This window comes from Rattus norvegicus, chromosome 3 (assembly GCF_021556685.1).
Source record: "Rattus norvegicus strain SHRSP/BbbUtx chromosome 3, alternate assembly SHRSP_T2T, whole genome shotgun sequence".
Lineage (NCBI taxonomy): Eukaryota > Metazoa > Chordata > Mammalia > Rodentia > Muridae > Rattus > Rattus norvegicus.
In genome coordinates this window covers 111,690,648-111,703,195 of record NC_141536.1, presented here as the reverse complement: position 1 = coordinate 111,703,195, position 12,548 = coordinate 111,690,648, and the positions used below count along the sequence as shown (strand labels likewise).

Here is a 12,548-nt window from a genome sequence, read left to right as displayed (position 1 = left end):
ATCTCCTTTTATCTTTTTCAACAGATCTCCCCAGCAACTGGATCAGTTCTCAGACACAGCTCTTCTTACACTAATTTACTAGGATGATGGAGACCAGCACCTATTTTGTCTAACCATTTTGTCTGCAATTCTGGGTATAATGATCACAGCTGTTAGTCAAATCAGGCTCTGAACTTGGTCATGGCCACGGAGACCCCATTTTTGGTGCCAAATGTCTCTATGACTTCTGGACAAAAGGATGATCCCAGCTATGAGGCAAGATAGAGATAGAGAAGTGACAGGTTCAAAGGTAGTCTTGGAAAGTTAGCAATATTTCTGTGCACATTTTAAAGATCATTGTTTTAAGGGGTACAGCATGTGCCTCTCATAGACAAAGGCTTACGTTCAATCCTAGTAAACCACAAATGGTGTGTACTAGAGGGGCTCAAAATGTTAAAGAAAGCTGACTGTTCAAGATTCAGAAATGTGAATCAATGTTTTAACTACTCATAGCTCAAAATGGATCAAGTTGGGTCTATTTTCTGTCTTCCCAAAAATTGCTTATCAGAATGCTCCTATGTTTGGATAACTAAAATAAAATGAGAAAAAGAAAGAAATGTTTTCCAAGCATGAGCAATCAGACAAATTTTGTTGAAAATAAATTTTTAATTGGAAGTACTTTTAGGTGGGCTTTTGGAAGTTTATGCTTCAAAACCATTCAAACAGGCAGGCAAGTAAAAGAAAAAGGTTGATAAAGGGGATTTCACCAAAGTAAAAATTTCTAAACTGCTGTTTAGAAAATGAAAAGGCACACCACACACTAGAGAACATAGCCACAAAGTGACTAAGGAATTTATGTCTCTGTATAGACATGCCTACAGGCTACCCATTTATAAGGTATTTCCATACTGATATGGGGAAGGCTTTGAGAAGATACTCCTCAAAAGAAGCTATGCAGATAGTCAATAATCACATGGCAAAAAGCTTCACATCATCAGGGAAACTTCGGCCCACAGTGAGGTGGGATTTCATGGCTCCCAGGACACCTGAGCGGAAGACCGAGAGCAGCGAGCAGCCAGGGTTCTCCCAGACTGCTGACAGAAATGTAAAATGAAACTTCTTTGGAAAACCATTGGCAGCTCCTTGTACGTTACACATGCATCGCTGCTTTGATCTCGTAATTCTACTCCTACCCAAGAGAAATAAAACTTAACCACGAAGGATTTGCAAAAGGCTCTTCATGTCAGCTTTAAACTGGAAACGCCCCAGAAGTCGGCCGTGCCAGAGTGAATCTGTACAGTACAGTGCATTTAGAGTATGGAGCACAATTAAGCAGTAAAAACGAACAGACCACTAATGCAGGCATCGGCACGCTAACATTTGTTTCACAGAAGGATCAGTTGTCAAAGTCTATATTGCTTCTATTTATATGAGGTTCAAGAGCAGGCAAAACGACCCTTGACATCAAAATAGCAGGTTCCTTGCAGAAAGCAAGGTATTTGTGGATAAGTACAAAAAGATTCGAGGAAGTTTCTGGGGTGACAGGTTACTCTGCATCCTGCTTAGAGTATCAACTCAATGCTTGCATTTATCACAGCCCATGCTCTGTATGCAAATCCAGGTCTACAAAATAAACAAGAATACAATTAGGTCCTCCCCTCAAAAAAGCAGCTCAACGAACAAAGGCAAGTGATTTCTTAATGTCTCCAGGCAAGGAGGAAGCAATGTTTTATCTGCTTTAATGACACAAGTACAGACCGCAGTAAATGAAACCGCAGTGTTGCACTGTAAATTGGGAGAGCATACAGCAGAGAGCAGCTTACCTTACAACATCGTGCATTAAACACGATGTTACCTTAACACCATCTACCAACCATTGCACTGCAGCTTAACGGTGATCCAGGAATGGGACTTTTATTCCTAGTTTGGCCTGTTTATTCATTGGTGGAAGTAATCAATTCAATATGTTCTTGCTCTTTGTTGGCGCAGAGCTGATGACTGTCAGAATAGCCACCAGCTTTGCTGACTGCCACACAGCCAAGAAGATTTGAGATGATTAAAGGAGCAGTTGTGGAGCTGAGTCCACGACTCATTGTGGACTTCCACAGGTCATTGTGGAAGATTGGAGACTCAGACCAATAGAGCTTTTCTACAACTAGGTGTGTGGTCTGCTCTCACACAGGCTGCCAATGTGCTCCGAGGGCAAGATGGCTGCTGTGACTTCCACTAATGGTTACTCGATAGTGAATCCCAAGTTGTGGACTTATGTGTTAGTGATGGCTTTGACATTAAAGTAAACACATTCCTTATTGTACTGAATACATCTTCAGTATTCTTCTGAGTGTTTCTAAGAATGTGCGGTCTCTCTGGGCCTTGCCATCACCCTTCAGACTCTCAGGCCCTCCTAGTCTGTGAGGTCCTGGGATCGTCTTGTGCAGGAACAACGTTCTGTAGTCTATTACATTTAGCCTCATCTAATGTTCCCAGACCAGGTTTTCTGAACCTTGATCCCTCAAATCAGTTTAAAAATAGGCATTGCCAACTTTTTCTTGCCATAACCTCCAGTGTCCTTAGTTTGCTATGGTGGTCATCTCCTCGTCCATAAGCCTTCTGACCTACTGGCAATGCTATTTTACAGGAGCATGGTTGAGTATGACTACCTAGTCTGGGAGCTGGCAGGCTGAGCCCAAGGGGAATCAAACTCAGATGACTATTTTAAAACGGATTTAATAAAAAGGATAGCCATTTGTCACAAGAAAATCTACTTTTTGGAGCACTCTCAGGCCATCTTTAGATGGTCTCTCTTGCCTTTGTCTTTACTGTCCTGCCACCATATTACAATATTTATGAAAAATTTCAGGAATGATACAGGGCCTGGGAGGTTTCGGGTTTACTGCCTGGCTGTTTCTTCTACTGTGATGGATTAAGAAACTGGAGCTGAAAATGAAAACGTTCACCGGCAATTTCTCCATCAGTGCACCAGGGGAGCCAGTCAGGCTGCATCTTCCTCCTCCTCCTCCCAACCCCTGTAAATGAATAGCACTAAGAATTATAGACAGGCACAGCTTGGGACAACTTTAAAAGCCCACCCTTAGATTCCCACTAAGATAAGCAGCCTTCATATTAAGGGGCTCCACCGTCAGCTAAAAGGAACGGCTGGGGCCCACAGTAGGAGAGAAGGAAAGATGCTTTTACAAAAATTACATAATTTGGCTCCCAGAGAAAAGGAAGGATAAAGTACAGGCTGTGTTCCTCCCTGATTCCCTTGCCTGGCTCCCCTATGGAAACCCTGAGAAACTTGGTGTTCATGAAGGTGAAATTAAAGGGAGACCGGTGAAGATGAGGACGCCTCATGAAGGCGAGAGTGGAAATGCTGAGCTGTTAGGGTATCCCGTGGGCTCTGAGTGGGTTTCAGTAAAGATTTAGGGAAGGGGGGCTTTCTGTCTTCCTTCAGCAAAAAAGTGGGAGGACTCAGGTAATGCAGAAGGTGAGGTCAGGAAAATGCAAACCATTCTGTGTTGCTTCAGGCAAACATTGAGTGCTTATTGTGTATCCAGCATTGCACCTGCTAGGAAAAAATGTTTTGAAGGCTCAACCACAGAACTCATTTTGGTTAAAAGGAGGAAGAAGAGGAGGAGGAGGAGGAAGAGGAGGAAGAAGAAAAGGAGGAGGAGATGGAGAAGAAGAAGAAAAGAAGAGGAGGAGGAGGAGAAAAGGAGGAGGAGAAGGAAAAGAAGAAAATAGGAGGAGAAAGAAGAAGAAGAAGAAGGAGGAGGAGGAGGAGGAGGAGGAGGAGGAGGAGAAGAAGAAGAAGAAGAAGAAGAAGAAGAAGAAGAAGAAGAAGAAGAAGAAGAAGAAGAAGAAGAAGAAGAAGAAGAAGAAGGTGACAACGACTTACCAAGTCTGATGATTCAAATGATTCAGACTCCAGCCACAGCTGAGATGCTGAAATACCCTGTCCTGGCTAATTTCCGAGTTTCTACAAGGCAACCTAGAGTGACTGTGCAAGCATTTATCTTTGCTGCTTTCCTACAGCTCAATTCTGTGCAGCACATGATATCATTATGTGAGACAGTAACCAGATTTATTCCCCATGTTTGACCTCAGTTTCTCCGTATGTGTTGCTGTAGTATCATCTGGCTCTGAGTCATTCAGAGCCTTATGGCAGATGCTCATTGCACTCAAAACCATTATGTGCTTGTTTGCAGTCACGGTCCAGACATACCATCCTGTCAGTCAGGGCTCTAATTGGTGCCCACACATTGGATCCATAAAGCGCCTTACTGGGAACTTCTGAAAATAGTCACTGAGTGAGTTGTCTACTTTCCCTTACCAGGTGTTTCTTTTTCTATTTGGTGAATACAAAGGTTTCCCAGATATGTATCTTATGTTCAGGACAGTGTACTCTCACAAAACGGATTCTTCCGCTTGAAGGCGCAGCTGGCTAAGTGATACTGCCAGCAGCTGGAGGTGGCACGTTAGTACTTTGTCTTTTTCCAGCCTAGGATAGGGGTGGAGGGTGACTTGTGCCCCCCCTCATATGTGTGTGTGTGTGGTGTGCCTATGTGTCTGTGTTTCTGTATATGGGGGGAGGGGACACCGTGTGCATGCGATGGGACTGAAGGGTTAGAATGGAAATGGAACTAGGCATTTTTTTCTTTTGCAAAAACAAAGCAACCGTAATTTGTTGATGTTTTGTCAAGTTATCAATGACCCCTTAACAGCATCAAAAGAACAAAAGAACATTGCTTGGAAACAGAAAAATAACCATCTGAGGGAGCAAATGAGAGCTTTGGTCTAGGTGGAGCGCCTAACACTGTCCTCACCCACCCAGGTAACCTCAGCTGAGGCCAGGACCTCATAGCCCCACTAGTCTGAGACTTCCAAGCTCCCCAGAGAATCCATGTTCTGGCAGCAAAGCAAATCACTTACGCGTTTACTGTCCGTCGAGTTTAAAACTGAAGATATTTTTGTGATAGACTGAAGATATCTCGTAATAAGCTGAAGATATTTCATAATGGGATCTGGAAATTTTTACCAAGTATTTTATTGCACTGTGTTCCTCTGGCGAAGTGTGCAAGATATAGTGCCAAGAAAGACTAATAAATCTAGGCAAGTATGAAAAGCTTAGGGACGATATTTATAAAAACTTGACCTGTAGGAGGAAGCCTTTCTCCAGGTGCTGGACTGGGAAATTCCTTAGCTCTTTTGAAGCTTCTCAGAGAAGTTAGTATAAACTATAGACACCATTTCCCCCTTCTGTCCTTCTCTTTCTTCTTCCTTGATGGTTTTTAGAAGGGCTACCATGTAGCCTCAGGTAGCTTTGAACTCACCGTGAAGCTGGGGCTCTCTTTGAACTCCCTCCTGCTCTGACCTCCCAAGTTGCTGGGATTGCAGGTGTGCACCGCCAGTCTCTTGGCTCTTTGTCATTCAGGTTTGCCTACCTGCATTCTTAACCCTAGAAGAGAGAAATCGATCTCCTAACGCACTTTGGAGTGGCAGTCAGACAGATGCATCTTTCTAACTTTTTGGAGGTCATTTTTGTTGTTGCTGCTGCTGCTACTGCTGCTGCTGCTGCTGCTGCTGTTGTTGCTGTTGCTGTTGCTGTTGTTGCTGCTGCTGCTGCTGTTGCTGCTGCTGCTGCTGTTGCTGTTGCTGTTGTTGTTGTTGTTGTTGTTGTTGTTGTTGTTGTTGCTTAGCCCAAGGATAGATGTGAGAGACCAATTCTGAGGTGTGTTCAGATAGTAAATCCATTGCCAGTGCCAGGCACACAGTCAGGCAGCTTTGGGCTTGTTTTCCTTTTCCTCCCTTTCAGATATCCTGAGAGTTCTGTAAGGGCAAGCGTTAGTAAGCTGCAGGGTTTGCTGGGAAAGCCTGAGTGCATACTGGACCAGTGTGCAACAGTGGCTCTATTCCTAGTTGTCCTAGTTACCTAATGTTGGGTCCAAACCATCTCAGAACATAATGGCTGGACATGACAACTATATATAACACTTTCCACGGGTCAAGAATTTGAGTCTTCACTGGAGGTTCTGGATCACTTCTAAGTTGCCATCAAGATGTATATAAGGGCTATGAACATGTGAAGGTCTCACTGTGAGCAGATGACTAGATTTAAGGTGGCACGCTCATATTGCTGTGGACAGGAGATCTCAGTTCCTCGTTGGGTATATTCCTCTATGTGTGGAAAGCCCTCAAATGTGGCAGCTGCCATCCCCCAGAATGTGAGGGCTTGAGGAAAATATGGGAGAAGGCACTGACTTCTATGACTTAGTATTTAAGGTCATAGGCTGCTGTGCTAGTCATTTGGTAGAGTCAAGTCACTGGGTCAGGCCCACATTAAAGGAGGTAAACATCCTCCATCTCTTGAACGGGGGAATGATAGGTACATTTTCCAATCATCCCACTGGCTGAATAGAAGTTCTGCTTTGTGCAGAAGGAAAAGAAAGGCAAAGTACAATCTCTTCAGTCTGCTCAGGTCTCTCTTCAATCCTCCTTTTGTTTAGTCTCCCTGATAACCGGCCCTCCAAGCCCCAGGCCCGCCCCTGTGTTCCTTCAACCCCACTTGTGGCTTTAATTACCATCTTCCCATCCTGACTCACTATTGTCGATCTTCCATTAATAAATCTCAGCACCCACACTCACCTACAATTAAAGAGAGTCTGATACAGATAGACTCAGATGACCCTGAAACATGGAGTTGAAAACCCTGCTCATCCCTCAAACCCTACGAATCCAGAGGACAAAGGTGAAGTAGGCACAGAAAGGGGAGAAGCACTCTGTCTCCACTCATGGGATTCTCCTCTGGTCTGCAGCATCCTTGAGTTCCCGGAATTGTTGCTATGGCTTCCCAGAGGATTCCCTTGGCTCTTGAAAAGGGTGGGTAATTTATCAATGTGGGGCCAGCCTGACGTCTCACCCATCACACCTCTGCGGCTCCCCTGAGCATCTCCCCCCTGCTTAGTAGTAATCACGGCAGTAAATCACTCCCAGCTCATTACTATCCAGACCCTGTCCATAGACAACACTATAACTCACCAGGAAGTCTGATCAGCCTTTCTCCCTCTCAGGCTTGCTAGTGGCTTCTGGGACTACCAGCTCACAGGGCGCAGTCAGTCCTAATGGCCTTATCACTCGGCTACCTGCTTCTCCTTCCCAAAGGGAACACCCCTTAGTGTATCTGAGTCAGAGAGTCTGGCTGAACCATCCTATTACTGTTTTATATAAAGCACTTACAGAATTCCTAGAGGAGAGAGAAGTCTCCAAGGAGAACTTGTCTCATTAAGCCGCAGCCTGCTTTCCAAGCAGCCAGAGAGGCTCTGAGCAGAGAACTAAGATGTTCTGGGGACTTGGTGATGCTAATGCACTGACCGACCTCTGGGTACAGGGGGACCATAGTGGGGAAATGATCTCAGAGAAGAATGGAGAAACTGTGTTTTTTTTTTTTTTGTCTGCCCCACTTAATGGGGTTGAAGAAGCAGAGACGTCTATAGTGTCTATAATGTGATAAAAATGTACCCAACATAAAACCCCAGGGTTCCTACACCTAAAAACTCCCTATGATACATTCTTTCTTTCCTTTTAAAAATTCTCCTCTCTCTGCTGTATAGGACTCTCAACTTAGCCATAGATAGATAGAGAAAATGGCTTCTGAAGACGTGGTCTTTTAAAAGCCTAGAGAAGAAAGACCAGACATTTCTTTAAAAGGCTCCTGGCCACTATGTCTTTCAATTCTGATTTATAGGAACCAGTCAAAGAAACTCCTGGGAAATGGCTTTTTTTCTTGCTAAGAAAGCATCACAGAAAACAAGCCAACTCCCAGGTTGACAGGAGGCTGTCTGCAGAGAACTTGGGGGTTGCATTTAGAAAGGTTTGCAGAGCAACCCAGTGAATCAGGATGCAACGAGCTCTGAATGCCGACTCTTTGGGGAGCTCATCCTGCAGCTTTGGGTTCTGCAGAGAAGTGAGCCACAGCACAGGGCAGACAGCATCAGTGCTGCTTTCTGAAGACCACGGTTTCTGCCAGAATGATCCTGGGAAGTTTATACATCTTCCCCTCCGTGCTCTTCAACCCAGGAGGAACACTTTAGGAAAGCAATTATGCCAGGTGACTTTCAAAGGGAGGAAGAGTGAGCGAGCAAGATAGATAGATAGATAGATAGATAGATAGATAGATAGATAGATAGATAGAGACAAAGAGAGACAGAAAGAGAGAGAGAAACAGAAAGACAGAGAAAGACAGAGACAGAGAGATAGACAAACAGATAGAAACAGAGACAGAGAGAGACAGGGAGACAGATAGAGACAGAGTGACAGAGACAGAGAGTGTATTTGCACACGTGGCAACACTACTTTCCAAGTCTGAGGACCTCAGAAGAAAAAAGTTGCATATGGAAAAAAAAGTTCTAGCAGGACTCAGTTTGGTTCTTTGACAGTAGGGGCCATGATCATCAGTGCTAGAAGCAGGTCTTCAAGACATTCCTTCCTTAACATTTTCAGCAGATAAATTTCCCATTACCTTTAGAATAAGCTGTATTAGGTCTGAGTACCTGACTCTCAACCTCACTGAAAGTAGGTGGCAAAAAAAAAAAAAAAGGAGTTATTTCCTTGTTGAAGCTTTAAGAGTTACCACAAAATTCACACTTCTTGCAAGCATGTGTGACTGGCAATTGTCCAGATGATGTATGCTTACAGCTTGAGAGTGACTTAGAACAGGGTTTCCCTGCCCACTTTGGATGGGCATGTAGAGAAGCGATGAGAAAGCTGTTGCTATTATAAGATAGGGAGAGAAGTGGTTACGTTGTTATTGCAGCTCAGCATATCCTTTTCAATGTGATGCATGGTCCCCCTCAGAAGAGGGGACCTACAATTGCTATGTCCTTTCCGTAAGAGTGATTTATCTTTCCAGAAATGTCTTTCTACATGAGGGTTTGAAAATGCCTCAAGTTGGATCCAGGGGCCCATATATTATCTCTGCCACAGGAAAGGAAAGAAATATTTTAAAAATAGTTTTATGTGAGTCTTCTGTGAAAGGATAAAGACTTAGTTTCTTTTCAATTGCACTATTAAAACTTAAAATCATTATTCTCCCTATGCTTGTGTGTAATAGCCTTCTACAAAATGCATGTGTTTCTCATGTCCCCTCTTTGCTAGAATACAGATCATGCTTTGAACAAGATCAGGACAGGAGGTCATGATCTACTCATGCCTCAGAGGTGATGAGATCTAGCAATGTGCTATCTAGAGCAAAATTAGTTTTGTAATGAATTCTTTTTACATTTATCATTAATATAAAAGACATAGGAACAGATCTATTTTGGACTGATAGAAACAAACAAAAGGTTATAAACAGTCAACTGTTACTATTTTCCTACTATCCAGTAGGCCCAGGTGTGGTGACTTGCCTCAATCCCAGCACTCAGTTAACACAGGAGGATCTCAAATTCCAGGCCAGCCTGCCCTACATTGTAAGACTATATAAAAGAAGAAATACAACAACAACAACAACAAAATCCAAATATTCAACTGGGCAAGGAGAAGTGCTGTATGAAGAAATGACAGGGTAAGATTCATTGTTTACAAGCCATGGTTTCTTCAATGGTGGGCAAAACCCTTGAACAAACACAATTATCAGCCAGATCCTCCAGAACAGGTCTAAGGCAGTGTTGAAATGCTAGCATTCCACTGAGGTAGATCATGGGGGTATAAAGAGTGTGTCAAGAGAGCCGGCAGAGCAAGTAAAATGCAGTGGCTTCTGAGCCAGCCACGGGTTCCCAAAGAAAACCAGCTATGTACTTGCAGGGCTCTGAATATGCCAAGGGACCTCTCTGCCCTGCAAAGGAATCTATCAGGGAGAAGAAGGGGCAGTTGGCCTGTTGATGTCTCTCTGTTCCCTTCTCCGTGGTATCTCACTGAGGCTAATTCCCACATACCCCCATCCCACTGCCAGCCTTCATGACTCAGTCCTCCTGGGTGAGTCATCTACTTCTCCAAATGAGAAGGATCCATGGCCTTCACGGATTCAAGAAGGCTCCAAAGAGGGCACCTGAGCTGCTACTGGTGAAAAAAGCCAATTTGATGTCCAAATTTGGGCAAAATCAAGGTCTAGGGCAGTGACTGGGTAAGGTGCATAAACTGATTCCAACTTAAGTACTCAGTATTGAGTTGTAAGAGTTACAGGATCTGTATGGAGATGATGGTTAGTGTTGGAATTTTGTTATATATGTTGTATATTAAATGCTTATTTTTACAGATGGTTGGAGGGTCGTGGAGCTGCCCAGGAGAAGCAGGATGAATGAGGTCTCAGACTAAGAGTGCAGGCTGTGTCAGAACTGCTGTACCTTGACTTCTCAGACTGTTGAATATTACAAAACTCATTCAGTTTACTGGAAACATTGTCAAGACAAAATCAGAGTGACTGTAAGTCTTTGTGAATACCTCCTTCAAAGCCAAAAATGCTTGGAGATCCCACACAGCATTGCAACCAGTCAGGGTTTACCAGTACACAGGCATGTCCACAGTCCAGCCTGTAAACATGGTTATTAGAGCACTGATTTGCTGAAATAGTTGGGCTAGTAGGCTCTGTCTATCTGGTACCAGAAGTCATTTAATTAGCTGAACCATGAATATCATAAATACCAGGATGCAATGTGCTCTGAAAGTCAGGGATACGTAGTCAAGGGCACTATACTTGCTGCCTTGAGTAGAACACTTCAAGGACAAGGCTCCAAGGTACATCATTTTAAAAGTACTTTAAATTCATCTTTAAGTGTGTGTGTGTGTGCACATATGTGTGTGTGCACATATGTGTGTGTGCACATATGTGTGTGTGCACATATGTGTGTGTGTGTGTGTGTGTGTGTGTGTGTGTGTGTTCAGTGTCCACAGAGGCCAGAGGTATCAGATTCCCTTGAACCGGAGTTACATGTGCTTGGAGTTGCCTGACATGGGTATGGGACCTGAACGTAGGTCTTCTGCACGTCCACTAGGTACTCGTCATCACTGGGCCTTCTCTCTTGCTCCCATGGTGCCTTATTTTAAAGAATCCTACATAATCCAGTGTCTCCTAGAAGTTTTTCATTATATACCATTCCTCTGTGTGTAACAATAATCCACCATCTGATGCACTGCTAGCAAAGAAAATATGCTGTCTCTAGACTCTCTTCAAGTGACATGTAACAGGCTTGAATTCTGGCAGCTACGAACTAAGTAAGCATTGTGCTCCAGGCCTGCTTGTGACATCAATTCTCTGTCACTTTAAAATCAAGTCACACACCCACACTCTGACTTAGTTTCTTCATTTTCTAAGTAGGGAAAAAAAAATACTATCTTACAAGGCAGATCAAGGACTGGATGCAAAGACGTTTTGAAGCTAAAAAACAAGGCAAGTGAACTCCTCGCTCCTCAAATGAACAATGTGGCTTACGATTGATTCGACAAGCGCTCTCCTTTTTACAAATGAGTTCTGCACTGATCTGAGCAGGTTTTGTCTTTTCCAGCAGACTCTCACATCATTTTATGAATGCAGAGAGCCAAGAAGAGCGGATGTTGAGTGGTTGCCAGAGTGAAATGAGCAAACCCTGCTGCCAGCTTCCCACCAAAAAGTAGGTGCTTGGACCATTTTATTCAAAAGCCGTTCTTTGAAAGCACTATGTGCTGAATAAATACCCAAAATGCAATGTGTGGGGACTTCCTTGCTGGGGTGACAGAGTGGGAGTCACTGAGCAGAAGTGCACACATCACTCCTAGGCGCTCCTTCTGAGTCAAAACGGAAAAAGAATCAGTCACAAAATCCTAGAATGAAAGAATAGAAAGGGACTTGAGGTCTATCTGTCTCCCTCCCCCATTTGGCAGAGTGGTAAACTGTGGGTAGAGGGCTAAACTGTCTGACTCCTGATAAACGGGGTTTTGGAAGAAGAACTAACTCAGTTCCCTTATATCAAAGCCAGTGCCCCTCCTTAGGCAGTACCTCGCTTCTGCCTTTTGATTTGGAAGCCTTCAAATATAGTTCAATCACAGACGAGCAAGTCAGGATTGTGCAAAACCCCTCTGGTTAGAATATGGAGTGTCTGTCCCCTATATGCTTGAGTCCTTGGCCCTCTACCTGGCAGTGGCATTTTGGAAGTACACCTTTAGGAGGAAGTACATGGTTACAGAAAGAAGGTCCCGTCATGAGGGGTGGGCTTGAGGTTTTACAGCCTAGCCCCACGTCCTGTCTGTTCTCTGCTTCCTGACCATAGATACAATGTGACAGCTGCCTTACACTTCTGAGGTCACGTCTTCCCCTGGGGTTATAAACCGTAATAAATCCTCCTCCCTTACCGTGGTTCTTTTCAGGTATCTGGCACCAGCATCCAGGAAATTCGTGATACTCCTCCCAAATGTGGCTGAGCAGCCGCATGGCCTTCGCTGTAGGAAAAGCGGCTTTCTACAAAGGCAATATGGAAGGTGTCAGAGAAGAGATGAACAGGCTGTGTTTCTTAGTCAAAGACTGACTCAGGGAAGGATGTGGCTGGGCTGTGTTCGGATCCATGGAAGGAAGATTCTAGAACACAGGCCACACAGAACAG

General features: G+C 44.0%; 1 long non-coding RNA gene across 1 annotated transcript; it reads right to left on the bottom strand.

Moving 5' to 3' along the window:
* Positions 1-625: 625 nt before the first annotated feature.
* On the bottom strand, positions 626-12,512 carry LOC134486433 (uncharacterized). The gene is made up of 2 exons (XR_015683761.1): positions 12,301-12,512; positions 626-1,602 (listed from the first exon to the last, which is right to left on the bottom strand). It is a non-coding gene; the product is annotated as an uncharacterized LOC134486433 (long non-coding RNA).
* Positions 12,513-12,548: the final 36 nt, after the last annotated feature.